This window comes from Pleurodeles waltl, chromosome 6 (genome assembly GCF_031143425.1).
Source record: "Pleurodeles waltl isolate 20211129_DDA chromosome 6, aPleWal1.hap1.20221129, whole genome shotgun sequence".
NCBI lineage: Eukaryota > Metazoa > Chordata > Amphibia > Caudata > Salamandridae > Pleurodeles > Pleurodeles waltl.
Window position 1 is genome coordinate 1084577735 of NC_090445.1, and position 18298 is coordinate 1084596032.

The 18298-nt window shown below is 43.3% G+C and overlaps 1 long non-coding RNA gene across 2 annotated transcripts; it reads right to left on the bottom strand.

The window, feature by feature from the left end:
• Positions 1-1245: 1245 nt before the first annotated feature.
• On the bottom strand, positions 1246-17962 carry LOC138300580 (uncharacterized). 2 transcript variants are annotated; one of them, XR_011204962.1, is made up of 2 exons: positions 17849-17962; positions 1246-3543 (listed from the first exon to the last, which is right to left on the bottom strand). It is a non-coding gene; the product is annotated as an uncharacterized lncRNA (long non-coding RNA). The 2 variants fall into 2 exon arrangements; XR_011204963.1 differs by lacking the exon at positions 17849-17962 and adding an exon at positions 12651-13750.
• Between the last annotated feature and the right edge of the window lie 336 nt (positions 17963-18298).

Below are 18298 nucleotides of genomic sequence, written 5' to 3' on the forward strand. Positions count from 1 at the left end.
ACCGCTCACCAAAATGTTTGCAGATTTTCACAACTCCATGTAATATGAAGGGAGTCAGCTCTCCCACTCAGCCTTTTGGGCATTTTGACGGCCTGTCAGTATAAATTCTATTAATCTGCAGATGGTTAGTTGTTGCTTGGCGTATGAATGACAACTTAGACACTATGTATAGTCTTTATGGGGTTTATTATGTTTATGGTTAAATATATATGGATTTAGCATTCAAAATGCCTCTAAGCTTCTTTTCTTCCTTCCTTCTCGTTGTTCCTTCCCAGCTGTGTGTCCTCCATCACCCTCGGAAAAACACATGTAAGTGCTTGAGTTTTCTCCTTTGTTTAGTTTGTAAGGGCTAGGGTGGGGTTAGTGAAGACCCGCCACCAAAACTTGTCTAAGATCACCTGGCTTGTGCAACAGAGATTGTCACACGTGTCTGCCCTTTGGTGGGTGGGGAGCAATGAAAAACAAAAAATGTTGAACTCAGACATCCTGAGGTGAAATGTGAATTCCTGTAAGATCGTAACCAAAGGAGTTAAAGAAATAAACTCAAGGAGGTCACTTGTATGATCATGAGTGACTTTGCGTTAGGCGAAGACATTTTTGTGTCTGTAGGGGTAGGGCCTTTAAGTACTGTTCCAAATAGATCGTGTCCATGATTTACTCTCGACTGGTCTCTTGGGGCTTTAACCACTTCCCAACAGTGCTTCTAATCTTAAAGTACAGAGTCTTTGAGGTATCACACGGTAGTCCTCTTTCCCTGCGAAAACAAATCAGATATGCCTCTTTGTCTAAGTCTGTCAAGGATGATTTTTTTGATGTCTTCATATGGGGTGTCACTTCTGACATTACTAGTTTGACAGGCTGCCTGTGCCTCTTCAGCCAAGAGAGGAGCTAAATAAAATGGCCATCTGTCAAAATTCAAAAGAAAGGAAACAACATACTCCCCAGGAAGGAGTTTTTGTAGTGACACAGTGGGACCAAAACGAGTGGCTAGTCTGCCAAAGGCTTGCCCTGTAGTGCTTTGTGCATGGTTCTCAGCCATTTTGGTGATCTGATCTGCCTATCTCTTCATGGAGTCACAAAATAATTCATGAGCAGCTTTGGCTGATGACACCTGGCATTCTAAGGCCCATTCTAGTTTACTTTGTCCCTGGGCCAATTGCTGGATTAATGCATCCATTTTGCATTATGGCCGCGTTCTCCACCACTTGTCGCTTGGCGTATGAATGACAACTAGAATACCATGCATAATCTTTACAGGGTTTATTCTTTTTATGGATAAATATATAAGTATTTAGTGTTCCAAAGGCCTCTAAGCTTCTTTTCTTTCTTCCTTCTAATAAGTCCTTCCGAGCTGTGGGTCAACAGGTATCCTTGGAAGGAAGGACACAGGTTAGAGCTTGGATTTTCTCCTGTTTCATATGTAAGGGCTAGGGTGGGGTTAGTAAAGACCCTCCAGCAAAAAATGCCTAGGATCACCCAGTATGTGCAAAGGAGGTTGTCCCACACACCCGCACTGGGGATGGGGTGTTGTGGCAATGAAGAAAAACAAAATGTCAGACTCAAATAGATCCTCGACCTGAAGTGAAATGTGAACTCCATTAAGGCTGTACCCAAAAGAATTAAAGGAATCAACCTCAGGAAGTCACTCGTATGTTAGTTATTTAGCGTTAGTATTAATATGTGGGGAACTCCCTTAAACCCTTTTCGTAATCCCCAACGTGCCATCTCAGTAATACCTTCCTGTTTCCCAAATCGGAATGACAAACTTTTAAACACCTTTGTGAGTCATGCTTCTCCGAGAGCGTGGCTGGGTAAAGCATCTTGCCAGCTGCCCTCCAGGCATTGGTTACTGCTGTCCGGCTCAGAATCTTCTCTTGATAGAAGTTTGTGGTTCTAGTTACTGGCGAGGGCCTCCTCCGCTTCCGTGATCTAATTTCCTCTCCTTCGGCTGCCTCTCTGAAGGCAAAATGTTGAACTCAAAACGATCCCCAACCTGAAGTGAAATGTGAACTCCATTAAGACCCTAACCAAAAGAACTAAAGAAATAAAGCCCAGGAAGTCACTCGTAAGTTCATGAGTGACAATGCTTTAGTATCAAAATGTGGGAAACTCCCTTTGATCCTTATCGTAACCCCCAACCTGCTGTACCAGTAATACCCTCCTGCTTCCCGAATCGGAACGACAAGCGTTTACGCATCTGTGTGAGCTACACGTCTCCGAGAACATGGCTGGGCGAAGCAACTTGCTGATGGCCCTCCAGGAATTGGGTACTGCTCTGCGGCTCGGGGTCTCCTCCTGATAGGAGAAGCTCAGGATTCTGGTTGCTGGTGAGGGCCCCCTCAACTTCTTTGATGGCTTCCACTAAGGATTCCTTATTTCCTCTCCTTTGGCCCTCTCTGGTGTTGTGCATCATTTCTTGACTCCGCCTCTTGTTGTCTCTTCTTGGCCACTAGACCGCCTTCACTTCCTTTTATTCCTGATGCTGCGGCCTGACCTTGTTCTCCTTCTGAGTTATCTCCATTATGAAATGCCTGTAAGGAGAAAATGGGATGAGCAAGGAAGCAGCATTTAGAAGTGACCCACAGCATGGCCTATGATGTAACTGCATGCAAGTCTTCCGCCCTATCTTCCCTCGCATCCAGAAGTTTATATAGGTGCAGCGGAGGTAATTAAAATCTGTGAGCCGGAACCAGGTGCTACTCAAAATTAGTTTCTCGTGCTCCAGCATTTAGTCCCATTATTGGCTGTTAGAGGTGACTCCAGATCAGCATCATATATCTACTGAACTGTAAGATCAGGCCTTTGTCTATCAGTCTTCAGTGCCCTGTAGCATAACCCAGGCCCAGTAACCTGGAAGCTGGGGGGCAGCCAGGAACCTAGGCTAAATCTCCCTTGCTGTTTTGGATATTTTTCTGTATTGAGAAACTGTCGAGGGCCTAACCCAAACCGGGGTTGTGCCTCCTCAAATTAAATAAATCTGTCAGGTGCAGGTATCCCAGCATCAGAAATCCTCCCTCTTCCCACTGAGCACTAAACATATCTCTGCTAATTTTGCAGAAGGGTTATAACCACTAGATCTGCAAGGATCTAGAAAATGGGGAGCGCTTCAGAACCCTGTCAGTCTCTGTCCACCACATGTCTGCAGTATGTTTCTTGATGAACGGGCAAGTGAGTGGGCACCTCTCTGACCCTCATTATTATAACGGGAATGGGTTCTTCCTACCAGCAACCCTTCAGTAGCTGTTTTTCCCAATTGTCCTCATTCAAGCAACAAAAGGCTATGTGTTGGAGCTGAGTCACAAAGTAATTGTCAAGTTTCCACTTACCTGAAAACCTGGAGCCTGTGGGAGCAAAGAGAGTCCACCAGTTCCCCTGACGCATGATGTTTAGCGGGTGTTGGGTGGTGATCTTCAGGGGAAGTGGGGTTTGTGTTGGAAGAGAAAAGGTGTATAAGCTAGAATCTGCGTAAACCTCAATGTCTTCTGTGGTCTGTATGACTTTAGAGATTATAGACTCTTGTCTGTTGACCTCCTTCATAACACACTGTTGGAGCACAAACATTAAACATTAATCATACTTACATACCTACATTTGTAACATTAGTTACCTTACTTATAAATAATAAGTGGCAGTACTGTTGATATGTCTATTTGAAGCATGGAGGGCTGCACATTAAGTTCTCTTTGGATTAGTCCTTCCCTAGTTAGTCATACGGGTTACGTGGTAATACATTGAAAAGAAAACAAGAGTATTACAATGTCTGAGTTTTTGACACCCTGTGCTTAGTGATTTGGTTGACACTCACCAGCACTCTTAGTCTTAAATGTATCTGCTAAATTGTCCACAAACTGTTCACAATGTGTTTCTAAAGGTTCAGTGCACTGACATTCTTTGATGCCTGTGTGTGGTCAAAAGTGTTCTAGATGTTTCTAAGATTTTCTCTGTTTTCCAGGTTATGGACTCCAGATTGGTGCTGAGGAGACAACACCTATGCAGGCGACAGGTCCGGGTTGGAGCCAAGGTAGGAAATCTTTGAATGACCATGACTGAAGAGCTTCCAACCTGGTAGGTAAGAAGTCAAGCAAAGGCAGTCAGGGATCATGTGGTATTTACACTACTGAGATCCAAGTGGTTGCCGGATCTCGCAAGATTTGCAAATCTGGCAGAATTTTGAGCCTAATTGTGTGTGCAATCTGGAGGCAGGGAAGGACCAGGGAGGAAGCTTTTATTCATGGATTGCCGCAGGAAAGACTCCTGGTTAGTGGGGGGAAGGGCTGGGGGCCTCAACATGGTTGTGGCAATATGCATGAGGAGTGAGGAATGGACCAAGGGATCAGCATGACTGTGGCAAAGGCCGTGGGAAAGACGAGGAAAGCCAGTGAAAGTGCAGAGGGTCTGTAATGACTTAAGGGGGAAATGTACCAGTGGTGCAGAGGGTACACATAGTGCAGGTTGTGACAGTAATATAGGAAATCTAGCCCACCTTCTGTTCCTTTTAATTTAAGAACAGATAATCATACTGTTCTTCTTTTGCCCACCCAAACCAAAGAAATGAGAAGCTAATTCATTTCCCGAACTGTGGATCAGGAATTTTGCATGGTGTATTCTGTAAATGATATAAGCAGCGGGGACAGAGCACCATCTTCACAAGCACAATATGACCTATTCTGGAGAGAGGGAAATTGTTTCAGAAGATAATGTAATTCCGGGGTCCTTGCATGACTCCAGAATTATAAGCATATTATAAGCATATTGTTTATTCAGAGTATGGGCGAGCTGATCATCAAAGTATCTAAATCTGTTCAATTCCCTTGCAGACCCACATCTTGTAGGTTTTCAGGTTCCTGGTAGCCCCTGAGAACAGATGCCATCCCAAATCACTCCAAATCTGTCAACAATATCCATACCAAAGCATGGGAATATCTAAGTTAAACAAGCGTATCATTGGCGCACATAGATATTATATGTGTTTCATTCTCAGTTTTGATCCCCCTAACACGCAGCACATCCCTAAGCCTAATCGCCAAAGGTTCCAGAGCTAGGTTGAACACTAAGGCTAATATGTAACATTCCTGATGAATGCCATGTTTGATTACCCATCTGTTGGACATGATGCTGCCCCATCTCACTATAGCCGTAGGCTCAGTAAATAGCAGTTCCACCCAACCCCTAAATTATTGAAGCAAACCCATTCTTATGCATCACCATGGACACATGTGACCTTCTAATAGAATCAAAAGCTTTTTCAATATCCAGTGCTATCCAGTCACCCTCTATCTCCATTTTATGGGTGGTATACAAGACATGTGTGAGCTGTCTGAGTTTTATTTAATGTGCTGCGCCACAGAATAAAGCTGTACTGGTCTTCGAGCACTAATGAGCCAATACCATGTTTGAGTCTATTTGCCAATACATTGGCTTCATCGCCACCTCCATTTCCAATATGAAAGATCAGATTATGCAGATCCTGCGCACAAAGTCTCTACAGAAGAAACCGGGGTCTAGGTAGAGCACCACGATAATCACCGGTGTTGCATGATCTAAAAGAAATCTGTATTGATACCTGGCCATCTCTGTTTTTCTGTGTTATGCCCCTTGTTACCAGTATAGGATCTATTCTGCTAGAGATCCAATGTGTTGACGAGTGGCACAAGTATTCATGTACAGTGGGGTGGAGGTCACTCCAAATACATATATAGTGTACCCATCATCTCACACAAGGTTCCCGTCATGTTTAGTTTTGCATGAAAACAAGTCCCATTAAGAGTGCTGTTGTAATCAATGTCTCATAAAAGCGGCATGTCTTGGTATGGTGTAATTAATTCCATAATTGTTGGAAAAAAAAAACATTCATCATCAGAATTTGGGGCATATACATTAAAGAGACATATCTATGATCCATCTAATAGTTCATGTAGCATTATGTAGTGTCCTGTAACGTCAGCTCTAGTACGGCGGTGGGTAAAGGGATCCCTATGGCCAACCAAATCGCCACATCCCTGGCAAAGCATAAATAGGTAGATGTGTACATGTGACCCCTCCATATTTTTCGCACCTTGTCCAACTCCATAGCTATCAAATGTGTTTCCTGTAAGAATGCTAGGTTTATGGATTGCCGCCTAAGGTATGAGTGCATGCTGTATCTTTTTATGTGGTTATTAAGACCCCTGACATTCCATGTCACAAGTTTAAAACTACTTTTCATGACCGGTGTCCAATATGTAATGATCCAACAGGGGAGTCAAAAGAAATCCTCAGATGTCTATTTTCATACCACCAATGGGATCTTGCAATACATGCCAGGCCCAGGAGTCAGACCTGGACTCGCTCGTGTCCCATGGGAATCCATGCACACCACCTACTTCTTTCACGCACTGGATTGCTCTGGTATTGGCTGCCTCTATATACCCTAGTGATTACCTTTTTTATCTTCTCCAAGACTGCAGCCTCTGCAATAATTTTCACCCATGTCTCATTGTTTTGGATATCAATGTAACAATCTGGATCTTTAATGTTGTTTTGCCCCTCATAAAGTGTAGTAATTCTCTTAGGTGGCTCCTTATGTCTTGTCTCTCCATGCTGCATGGAAGATCTCTTAGGCAAAAGTTGTTTTCTAAATCCTGCTTAAGCTGTAGCTCTTTATTTTGTTTCCTTAGTGACACGACAATGTCACACATGTAATCCTGTACCTCGGATCTCTATTCAGCTGTCTTCTGAAGTTGATTCACGGTGGCCCCCAAACAAGTTAAATTGCCTGAAGTACTTTGGAAAAACAACTGGAATCAGATTTGATCGGCCCAACGTCTGACTTGATTTCCTTAAGAAACTGCTGTAAATGAACTTGAGCTATCTGAACTTGTTCCAACTCTATGGTGGTACCTGCGGATAATCGGATTACAGAGTCTCAGCGTGTCATTGGTTATCCATCTTTGCAGATTTCGAGATTAATATTTCTGTAATTGAGTGTTCCCTCCCATTCCTGCCATCACATCTACACTTTAGCAACAAGGTGAGGTTCCAGGCAGCAGTGGTTTGCATTCCGACCATCTGAGATCAGCCGATATGGTTGTTGAACACACCAGTGACAAAATGAAGGCTAATCATTAAATCAATACTTTCTTTAGTGCCAACTAGTGAGTGAAGCAGAGAATCCACAGATCCGGTGCATCCGTGCTCCTCTTGTGGATACAAAAACTGTATCCCCTCGAGAGTCGAGGGTGCTGGGTCTTCGTAGATGGAGAAGTTGTTCTGAGTTAAGAGTCTGTCTAAACCATTAATCGAAACTGCAGTTTGGCAACTCTTTCTTCAACTAGGTCAGCAAAGTAACCGCTTAGCTGGCAAGTGACTGTCAATGGATTTTCCACCTTAGTGCACTCCCAGAGACAATCAGAGGTCAAACTCGCTAAATGGTAGTAGTTGTCAGGCTCTAGCTCAGAAGGAGATAACTTCTTACTATTTCAGGGTTCACTTCATCATGATGCAGTAATACTCGACAAACCAGCTACCTACCGTTCAAATCCCATCCTTACCCTTAGCTGTACACAGTGCTCTTCTACCTTTGGCTTGGTCATACTATATAAATACCACATACATACATACTTAGGATATCCTTGTTGAAAGTCACTGGCACTGATTAATGTTCAGCTTTGTAGCTGTGATAGCTCTAAGGGCAATCCTAAGGGTTCAGCAGTAATTGGGCCACCCAAGTCTGAGTAAAGCCTCTGGTGCTGCAGTCAGAAGACTGACTACTGCTATTTCACTTGCATGTGTATTCCCAGTATTGTGCCTAAATGGATGGCTGCTAGTTCCCCGGCTTCCTACCTCTTTGTTCCAAGCATCCAACGAGCAGTCACTGTATGAATAGCAGGTAGGTGCAGTGTCGTCCAACAGAGAAGCCCCTCAGGACTGTGTTCAATGTGCCATCAGGGGCTCACACAGGATTTTTCTGTCTGGGTCTTGGTGTCATCGTTCAAAACCTCAGGCCCCGGCGCCAATGCCTGGTTCCTCTGGCTTTTGCTGATTGAAATGGACGGTGGCAGATACTGCACAGAATTATTAGATCAGTGGCAATACAAACTTTATCAGGATGGATCTGGCGCACTGGCAATGTATGCAGATAAGGATGAGTGAGGTTAAAGGGGAAAGTTGGTTTGGTGCTATCACTCCATTCCCCGCAGCCAACGCCAACCTAGTTTACTTTTTTCAAAACCAAAAAAGTTGCCTCTATAGGCATCGTTTTTTTTCATTTACATGCTGTTTTATATGAAAAAAATATCTTTAACAAGTGTCCTGATCCCGCATGTGCACAGAGATATTCTACTGTTTATGTATTCAAATAGATTACAGGTGAGTAATGTTTATTTCTTTTGTATGGGTATTTTTTTCCATTCCATTTTGCCTTTAAATAGTGTGTTCTGTAGTCCTGCTTTTTGGTCCTTATGTTAAAAGAAATCTAAGATGACATTCATTCAGAAGTGTGTGGATTATGTGAGGTTATCTGCATAATTAGTAGCTTAAAATAGAATGATTGCAATATTTGAAATTACAAAAATATAAAATGTAGACATGCAAAGTTTTCTGAGGATTTTATGTCTGCTGAAGGAATAATACTATCTTTATGAATGGTGGAGTTTAGAATCGTTAGACTAATTTTCATGAGGTTCTCTTCATTTGTAGAGAAGGTCGTATACTAATGACCTGCACATACATTAATTCCACAATCTTCGACTAACAACATATAATCACTGCACAGCTAATTGTTCTGATATGTTGGTATTTATAATTGTCGAGTTGATATACGTGCAGACAACTATTAAAACCCTTTCGAGTAACTGATAAGTGTTGATGGTTTGACTTTTATTGTAATTTTTGGACACTAAGATTGTGTTTTGCTTCTTGCTTTGCCACCAGAATTCCAGAAAATCTTCCCTTGTTGCACTATCCATGAGAATAGGGAATACTTCCCTTGGAGGAGAGGAAGACGGCTTCTTTGCATAGTCAGCTGGAAGACAAATCTTATTTGAGGTGAGACCTGATTGTAGTTGTTGATAAAATAACTCGTTGAGTTCAACAGTCCCTGCAAAAAATCATGACATGCTGATTATAGCTTGGCCTCCTGGCATGGTTTACTCAGCCTATGAAAGTTCAATAAACTGACCAACACTAAGGGGGGTCATTATGACCCTGGCGGAAGGCGGAGAACCGGCGGTAAGACCGCCAACAGGCTGGCGGTCTTACTTGGTGGAATTATGACCATGACAGTTACCGCCATGGTCATCCGCCGGTTCTCCGTTCCGCCCGCCAGGGCGGAGATGACCGCTGGGCTGGAGACCTGGGTCTCCAGCCAAGGGGCCGTCACTATACCGCTGGCGGTATTTTGACCCGGCTTACCGCCGTGGATTTCCAGCGGTCTGAATCGCCATGAAATCCATGGTGGTAAGCACTATCAGTGCCAGGGAATTTTTTTCCTGGCACTAATAGGGGTCTCCCCCACACCCCAACTCCCTCCCCCACCCCCCAAAGGTGGCAGGGCCCCCCTCCCCACCCCAATCCCCAACATCACATCACCCATACCCACACGACACGCACGCAGGCACCACCTACACACTTACACTCACACACGCCGACATACATGTCTACATCCACACACACAGTCATACACGCACACCCACATTCAAACATACACGCACACATCCATACAGACATACCCACAGACATACACGTACTCATTCCCATACACTCAACACCCACGCAAGCATACACGCACTCACACACCCCCTCTACATACACACACGCACACACCCATGCACCCACACAACACACAACACCCCCCCACCCCCCTCCCCTCACGGACGATCGACTTACCTGGTCCGACGATCCTCCGGGAGGGGACGGGAGCCATGGGGGCAGCTCCGCCGACACCACACCGCCAACAGAACACCGCCACGGCGAATCACAGGACGTGATTCGCTGGGTGGTGTTCTGTTGGCGTGGCGGTGGAGCAACCTCCACTTCCCCGCCTCCCGCCAGTATGGCTGTTGGCGGCTCTCCGTCCGTAAACGGACGGTGAGCTGCCAACGGTCATAATAGGCCAAGCGGCAAACCGCCAACACTGGCGGTCTTCTGCACGGTGGTCTTTCAAAAAGACCGCCGAGGTCAAAATGACCCCCCAAGTCTGGTAATATATAGCCTTTCACACGTAACTCAAAGAGTTGAAAGAAAGGGTCAGAGGAGACTGGAAGCTTTTAGTCAGGAAAGGTCTGAAGACAGGTAAAAAGGTCTGTCCCTTAACTAGAAATTATGCTCGCACCACCACCAGTCCCTCAAAGCTTTGGTAGGAGAGAGGTGAACTTTGGGTGCCCACCTCGACCACAGAGCACCACTTGGTGGCCTCAATTTGTGAAACTGGGTGGGCCTTTCTGTGAACTTACATAATTGTTGGGTTTCTTGGAGGAGAACTATAGACACGGAAACTATACAAAACGGTGAAAAGATATAAGGCAGAAGAGCACACTCCCAAGGCATGCAGGGGACTTTCTTTCCCAACACAAACCCCTTCACACAAAATTAGACAGCCACACAGACTATCACAAACACCCTTCCAGCAGGCACCCACATCAAACAGACCATCAGACATCCATACATGACATCATGCTGCAGTATACAAATATATCATTGGCAGTCACCTTTGCGTAGACAGTATACAGTCGCACTTCAATTGAAAAAGGTGTTTTTTGATTTGCTTGTAACTTGTGATCCCATAGACAATTTGCACAAAACCACTTAGTCAGCGGACTTTCAGCATGCCAAGTTTCGTGAAGACCCATTCACTGGAAAAAAAGTTAAGGGGCCTGGTGAAAAGTCTATCATTTCCCATTTTATCTCCCGTATAAAATGTTGCTTAAAGTTATAGCAAGAACCGCTGAATGGATTTACACCAATCTTGGCATAAAAATACACTTTACTTAGAAAGGGTGCTTTTTGATTAGCTTTACATCTCTTCAGTAGTTTTTCAGATATACATGTGCAAAAAGGTGCTGTGCTAATTTTAAAGGGTTAACACTTTGTGTATCTTATCAGTTTAAAAGCCATTTGTTAATTTGCTTAAAAATTTGGCATACCGCTTGAGAATTGCCTAAAGTTTGGCAAACAGTATGTTGAAATTACTACTTCTGTTTCTGAAATTGTTCATAATAATCTATTAAGACAGAGCCCGATAAAAAGCAGGTGTGGGGCAAAAAAGTGTTTGTTAAAATATTCAGCACTGTGTGATGAATTGGCACAAAGCAGAAGCCAGGAAACTTTATTTTCTGTTGGCTTGGGAAGTTTTGTACCAGTCCATAAAGGGACCGGTCAATAAAATGTCTATTTCCTTATAATTTTGGTGCTGTTTGATTGATCTGCGTAAAGTGTGGCAAGGAGTTAGCAATTGATACCAGGGAAGGTATATTAGGTTTCATGAAGATCCAATGGCGTAGACAACGCTAATGGCGGGGTCGAAATATTTTTGATACACTATTTGGCATCATTTGATGGAGCTGCAATAAAGTTGCAATGGACGTAGCATGTTTTACCTTCTTTTAGTATTTGTAAGTTTGTGCACCCCAACTTTGAAAGGTGGGGGGTATGTCAAGTTTTTTGCCAATCTATCAAGGGGTGGGGCAAAGTTAAAAGGGGTGGGGTATTATTTTCAATTGCTTATAACTTTAGCAACTGCAAGAAAAATGGCAGCCATTTAGCAAATTACACCTACTGCAGGTATTTCATGTTTTGTATCTATCCAATGAGGAAAAGTAGTAAAATTGAGGCTCAAAACGTTTTGATATTTGATTATAACTTTGGCACCATCTGTGAATCTGCACAAAATGCGGCAGAGATTTTGCATGCTGAGCCAAATATTTTCTCAATTTTATGCAAGCCCTTCAAAAATAGGGGGCGATTTCAAGGCGGGAGAGGGTGAAAGAAGTATTCATCTGAGAATACATTTGGCAGTGTCTGATGAACGTGCACAAAATTTGTCAGACGTTTTGTGGGTTTAGCTTCTTTTTGGTTATGCAAAGTTTGGAGCAGATCCATGGAGATGTTGGAGAGGGGCAAGAAAAATGGGAGGGCAATTAGAGATTTATTCACTAATAACTTTAGCACTGAAGCGAACAGGGTACATGGCAGGCCGTACACAGCTGGTGTTGAGTAGTCACAGTGGTGTGGCGCTAGGACTTGGCCCTGCAGCCAATTCTCTCAGTACGCAGCCAAAGGCCTTGTGCCGCAGTCCCCACAGTGCACGACTGGTTGAATATGAAGTAAATAATTAAATTACTGAAAAATAACAGTTGAAAAGTGAATTATGGTTCTTGCTTAAACTGTTGAAATTTGACAGTCATGGTTAGCAATACACACAACACATGCCATAACTCGGCTCACCTGAGTTGCATGTTAAAAACACAAATTTGGCAAATGTACAGAAACAAAAGAGAGATCAAGATAACAACATGGCAGTATTCGCCAGTGGGTGGCATTATTTATACAGGATTAAATAACTTGTTTTGGCATTCAGGAAAAAGGGCACGCATATATCAAATGTCAATAGTGCAAATGAGAATAGTGCAAATGAGAATTAGCAAGCAACCCTACGCATTTTGGCAACACCTCACCTTGATCACGGGATCGGTGACAGCAGTGGAAACGGACAATATAATGTTCCTAAGTTAATTAAAATAGAAAAAAGGGAAATTTAGCAATATACAGTGGAATGGAGCGAATAACCAGGAAATATAGCACCATCTTGGCATAGCAAATTCATTAGGATAATACCAGTGCAATAGATGTGTGGATCAGCCAAGGAATTTCTGTCCAAACAATGTTACTCACTAATACTCTCTTGCAACTTGTATAATTCATATACATATGCGTAATAAAATTGGCTTTTTAGCAGGCTTATTGTCAGCAATATTAACAAATGTATCAGGAATGTTCCTGGAGTAATCCAAATCTGGTCTACTTGCAATTCCACCCAAGTGGGCCATGTCAGAGAAAAAGCATTAAAACATAAATGGACTGACCTTTAAATAGCATAACCATTGACTTCCAAAATGGAGCCTGCAGAAAGATGCAAGCACAGTAAAGAGCCATAGCCAATTTGTCTAGAGGTCAAGCCTTTTATATGTACTGGCTGTGAGACCACACTCTGCCAGATGTAACACACATCTAGGCCTGCCTCCCTTTTGTCTCTTTAGTAAGAATGGCACCAAACCCAGTGGGAGGGATGGAAGTGATCAGAACTGGTTTAGGGGGTGGACAAAGAATTGCCCTCCACTCCCAGGCGGCTGGACCCCAGAAGTGACTCCCGGGGTCAGTTAACTAACCTCCTGTTTGATCTACATGGACACAACAAGCTACCAGAGGCTGTTATCCCTGCAGCTGCCCAACTGACTAGTTCCAGCTGCAGCTGCCCTGGACCTGCCACTGGCCTCTGTTGGAGGGAGTTCTAACCCCCCAAGTGGTGCCCCCACTTGGTGCTGGACCATGTGCTGCTATTAGACTGTATTTCTCCTGTCCTCAAACTGAAGTGGGATTTTTTGCCAACTTTCTGCCTTGAGAACTGACGATTCGCCATTGAATCGATGGGTGGCCTCAACTTGCTGGTTTGCCCCACTGAAGGAGATCTGACTTCCAGAAAGGTTTCTATGTTTCAACGTACAGAGCATCGGGACAACGTCATCGGGACCAACGCAGAGCTGCAGCCAATCGCCAGTGAGGGCTTCCTGGGCATGGACTATGGATTTTATCTGCTCTGAGCTTTTCCGTCTTCGTCAGCTACTACATTGGAACACTGCTCAAAAGAAACCTGCTGTAATCAAGCCCCAATTCAGATTCAGCTTGTGCCGCTGTTGACTTGTTTTCATGAAAGCTTTAAGTCAGAAGGTAAACTTGCCTTAACTTTTGACTTTGACCCAGTCTAGTGCAACCAAATACCCAACAAGGTGGTATGTGTCTTTTGGTGCTATTTCTGGTTTAAACTTTAACCTTTACAAATGTAGATCTTTGGTTCAGCTTATTGGTCTTTTGTTGTTTTGGTGTCATTTTATTTGTTAAAATCTACTCTGCCTTTCTTAATTGGTTTGACATTTTTCTTGTGTTTTTACTCTATTGCTGTTTGAGTGCTGCAAAAATATTTTACCCATTGCCTTAAGTTAACCCTAAGAGTTTTGTAACGCCTTCAACAGTTAGACCAATATTGTTGACAACACCATCAAAGATCACCAAAAGGCTGTTGCTCTTTCCACCATCAAAAGCGACCCTGTCAACAACTGGAATGAACATACTATCTTGGTGGTGACAGCCCCATCTGGGAGTCAGGTGATGAAGACCTCATCCAAAACACTGTTAATGTCTTATTTTTCAACATTAGTTACCTTTTCACTTATAAACGTGACTGCGAGCCTACCATCCAAATTCTGGAATCTGAGCTGGTGGCAGATCACAGCAACTAGGATGCCCCAGAGGTGACCTACTGTCCTACACAGCTGAATATGAATTACTTCCCTGGTTTTGAGGAACAGGCCTCAGTTGAGGAGGAAGTCTACCAGGATTAGGAATAGCAGTCACAGACCTTCATAGCTGACAACCTTCCTCAATCTAATGGACCTTGTTGTTATTGTCCGGAACCAGAAGTCATGGAAGTGCTTGGTGTGCTTTGTCAATTTTGCAGCAAATGGACACCTTTGAAAGATTGCGTCCTCAAAAAGTCTGCTGGGCAACATAAGCCCACCTTTCCCTTGGCCCCAGCCATACCTATTCTATCTCCAACTCTGACAAATACACCTCCTTCCCCGTCTCCCCTCCTTCACTTCCTGTCGACAGAGTTGCCAGATCTGTCACACAATCAGTGGTCGCGCCAACACCTATGGACCTGAGAGGCAATTCCAAGCATTCAGATTTGGAATAAGAAAGTGAACTCCAGCTTTGAGACTACGGGGGCAATGATGAATGGGACAATTATAATCATAATCAAGGATGATGACAAATCATCCATCCAATCAGAATTGCCTCTGGATGAGACAGCCCATTTTCGTGCTCTTAAAGGACGACTAAAAAGTTCAATTTCTCAAAGGCTTTGGTGGAGCAACAATGCTTCTTTTATGATTTTAAGGAACAGTTATTCAAAGCCATGAGGTCCATACCCATACTGGACTTTGTTAGGTCAGGAACCCTAAAATTGATCAAGATGCCGACTATGGTTCCAGCTGGAGTTACCCATTTGGAAAAGGAGCACAGGGTCAGAGTTTCAGCCCCTGCCTGCCTTATGGGCCATCTGAAGCCCAACTTTATCAATATGTCAGCGGTCCAACGCAGATCAAACAACCCAATCATGCCATTGTCAGCTCTATTGGACAGACAGCTGGGGGATAGATAATTTGGGCCATGAAGTTATTTAGATGGTGGCATTATCAGTTAAAGCTGCAAATGCCTTTGGAATATTGGGCCATTATGATTCCTAGATGTGGCATGGGATTTTACCACAGATTTACCTCATCCCTGAAGACAAAAGGGAGACTGCTAAGGCAATTGTTAAGGAGGAAGCAGTAACATCTGCACCCATTATTAATGATGCAATGAATGTATCCATTACTGCCTTTGAGAAGGTAGGGATGCCTCAGGCTACAACTTCCGTTCCAAATGTCCATGCTAGGATCCTGTAAAGGCTATTTGACAAACTGACCCCCATTTGGAAAACATGTGGATGATGCCTTGCATAACAATAAGAAAGACATGAATGCAGCAAAATTCCATGGTGTTCTGCAATATGGTTGTCTCGACTCAGTCACTTTTTGTGGCTCACAAAGATCCCAGCCTTACAGGGGAGGTTTTACATCTTACCATAATAACTCCTACAATGAATCATATATGACTAGGGATACACATCCAACAGGAACCAAAGATACGGGTATGGCAAAGGAGGAGCACCTCTCAACTCAAGAATGCCTGTAGCGCAACCACATAAGAGCTTGGCTGCTCACAGCAGCTTCTCCTGTCAACTCCATTTCAAGAGGTCAGTGAGAGAATTTCCCTTTTTGCCTCTACCTAGGAGTCCATAACATACGACCAATGGATGTGTTAGACTGTAAACTCAGGACAAACAAGAGTTTATACAGAAACCACCTGTCTGCCCACCCAAGAAGGAACATCATCTTTACTTGAGGGCACTATATCTTGAAGTTCTCCTCTCCTTCTAAAGAGAGTGTCAGAGAGGAAAGAAATCAGAACTTTAAGCCAGATTCTTTATGGTAAGAAAGAAAATGGCAGATTACAGGTTTATTCTAGATCTGTAGGTGCTCCATTAGTTCCTGAAAAAGTCTGTTGGCGTGGTTATTCTTCAAGAAGTCCTCCTGATGTTCCAGGTGGGAGATTTTGTGAAATCACTGGATCTTCAGGCTACATATTACCACATCCTGATATCCCGAAGCCCAGGATATACCTCTACTTTTCTGGGGCGGGCAACACTATTAATTCAAGGCACTTCCAATCTGCCTCAATTCTGCAACTTGGACTTTCTGCAAGTGCCTTACACCAGTTTAATTCCTCCTCATAAGACAGGGTCACCAAGTGCACCCATAATTGGTGGACTAGCTTGTTATGGCTCTAGCAAAGGTATCAATATGCTTCACAGGTTAGGACTGACAATGTAATGAAAATGGGTACACTGTTCCAATAAGTAGGTATACAGGGAGAGAAAGGGAATCAGTATTGGCAGGAGAGCCCTCACGCATCCACTAGGATGCTGAGCATCATCATTGGGCTAGCTCCTTCGTCAGACCGGTACTGCAATGTCTGGCGGGCCTACCACACATCAGTGGTGGCACTCAACCAAAAGTGATGTGAAAATTGGAGATAGAGTCTGCGAAAAATACCGAGAAAAGGAGAGAAAAAGAATATAGTTAAAATTGACTCTGACCCATGAACATCATAATTTAATGAATAAGGGTAAGGATCAGGCCAATATTAAAAAGAATGGGAGTGGAAACGGGGAGTAATGACCCACAGCACTCCAAGGAAAGGAAAAGGGAAGTGTGCCTAGTCCTAACAATAAATGGTCAACATGTTTCGCACTGATTTGGTCACAATAATGATCCTCTGGCGCTTCATCAGGACCTGCATAAATACTTCTCCTAATTATATGAAACAACGTGAAATAAGTGCTAAGTAGTCACTTACAGACCGAAGACAATTATGTCACCGTCACGTAGTAGGTAAGTCGCCCTGCATACGAAATAAAAATATTAAAGACATAGACAAAAATGAATGTCTGCCAAGTGAAAACAACGTGAAAGAAATGTGAATACCCCAAATTGAACCGTGAGATTAACTGTATCACACGTAAGGCTTACCATCCCATACTCGAGAAACAACAACATAGGGAAGCGCGAACCTCAAGTCAGAGGGAGAATACTAAATATGACAAAACAGAGTGAGAATGTAAACTGTGAACATGCGTGAATCGAACATTTCACAAACATTAATGGAAAAACCTAAAACAGAGATTCTACAAATTACACTTTAACAGCGAAAGAATTGTTAATATATGTCTAGCAATAAGTACAACAATGGAAGTCATAGTCCTAAACGTAAGGGGAATTCTCTATTACAAACTCTGCTTCAAAAGAGCTCAAAATGCCTGGTGTAGCAAAATGCACAAAGTTCTAAGAACAGTTGTATTTTGTCTCATTGTCAAATAAGTGTACACTAAGCTTTTTTGGAAAAACCCAACAGTAAAAAGTTTTAAATAGTCACCAAGTATGCGTGTTGACTGAGGTCGATAGTCGAGGTAGAACAAAGTTTAAAAAGCACTTACTTGATGTCTCCCTGAGACGGCAGTAAATCTACCCAAGGAACGCGTGCCTGCAAACATTGGCACAGCGTCCAGGAGATTGTTAAATACTCGGAGTGAAACGCGAACAGTAGCGTTCACTCCGGAAGTCGGCCGATGTCACGGGTGGATTGTAAAAATAAAGGAAGGACTACCGATGGTAGTAGCGGCGGCCATCTTGGAAGTGAAAAGATCATGCAGGCACCATAATCACATGTACAGTGTGAGAGTGCAAGTGATAAATAAATTAACACAATTGGTAAGAGATGCTGCCAATTAGTAGTAATATAGATAGACAGGATCAAAGTCACTGGTAGCTGACGTAATACATAAAAATGCTAAAATAACAAGGTGATAAACATAGATGTCACAGAGAAATATGTCACTCATAACACCTCTGATTGAGTCACACAGGGCAAAACTGTAGAAAGTTTC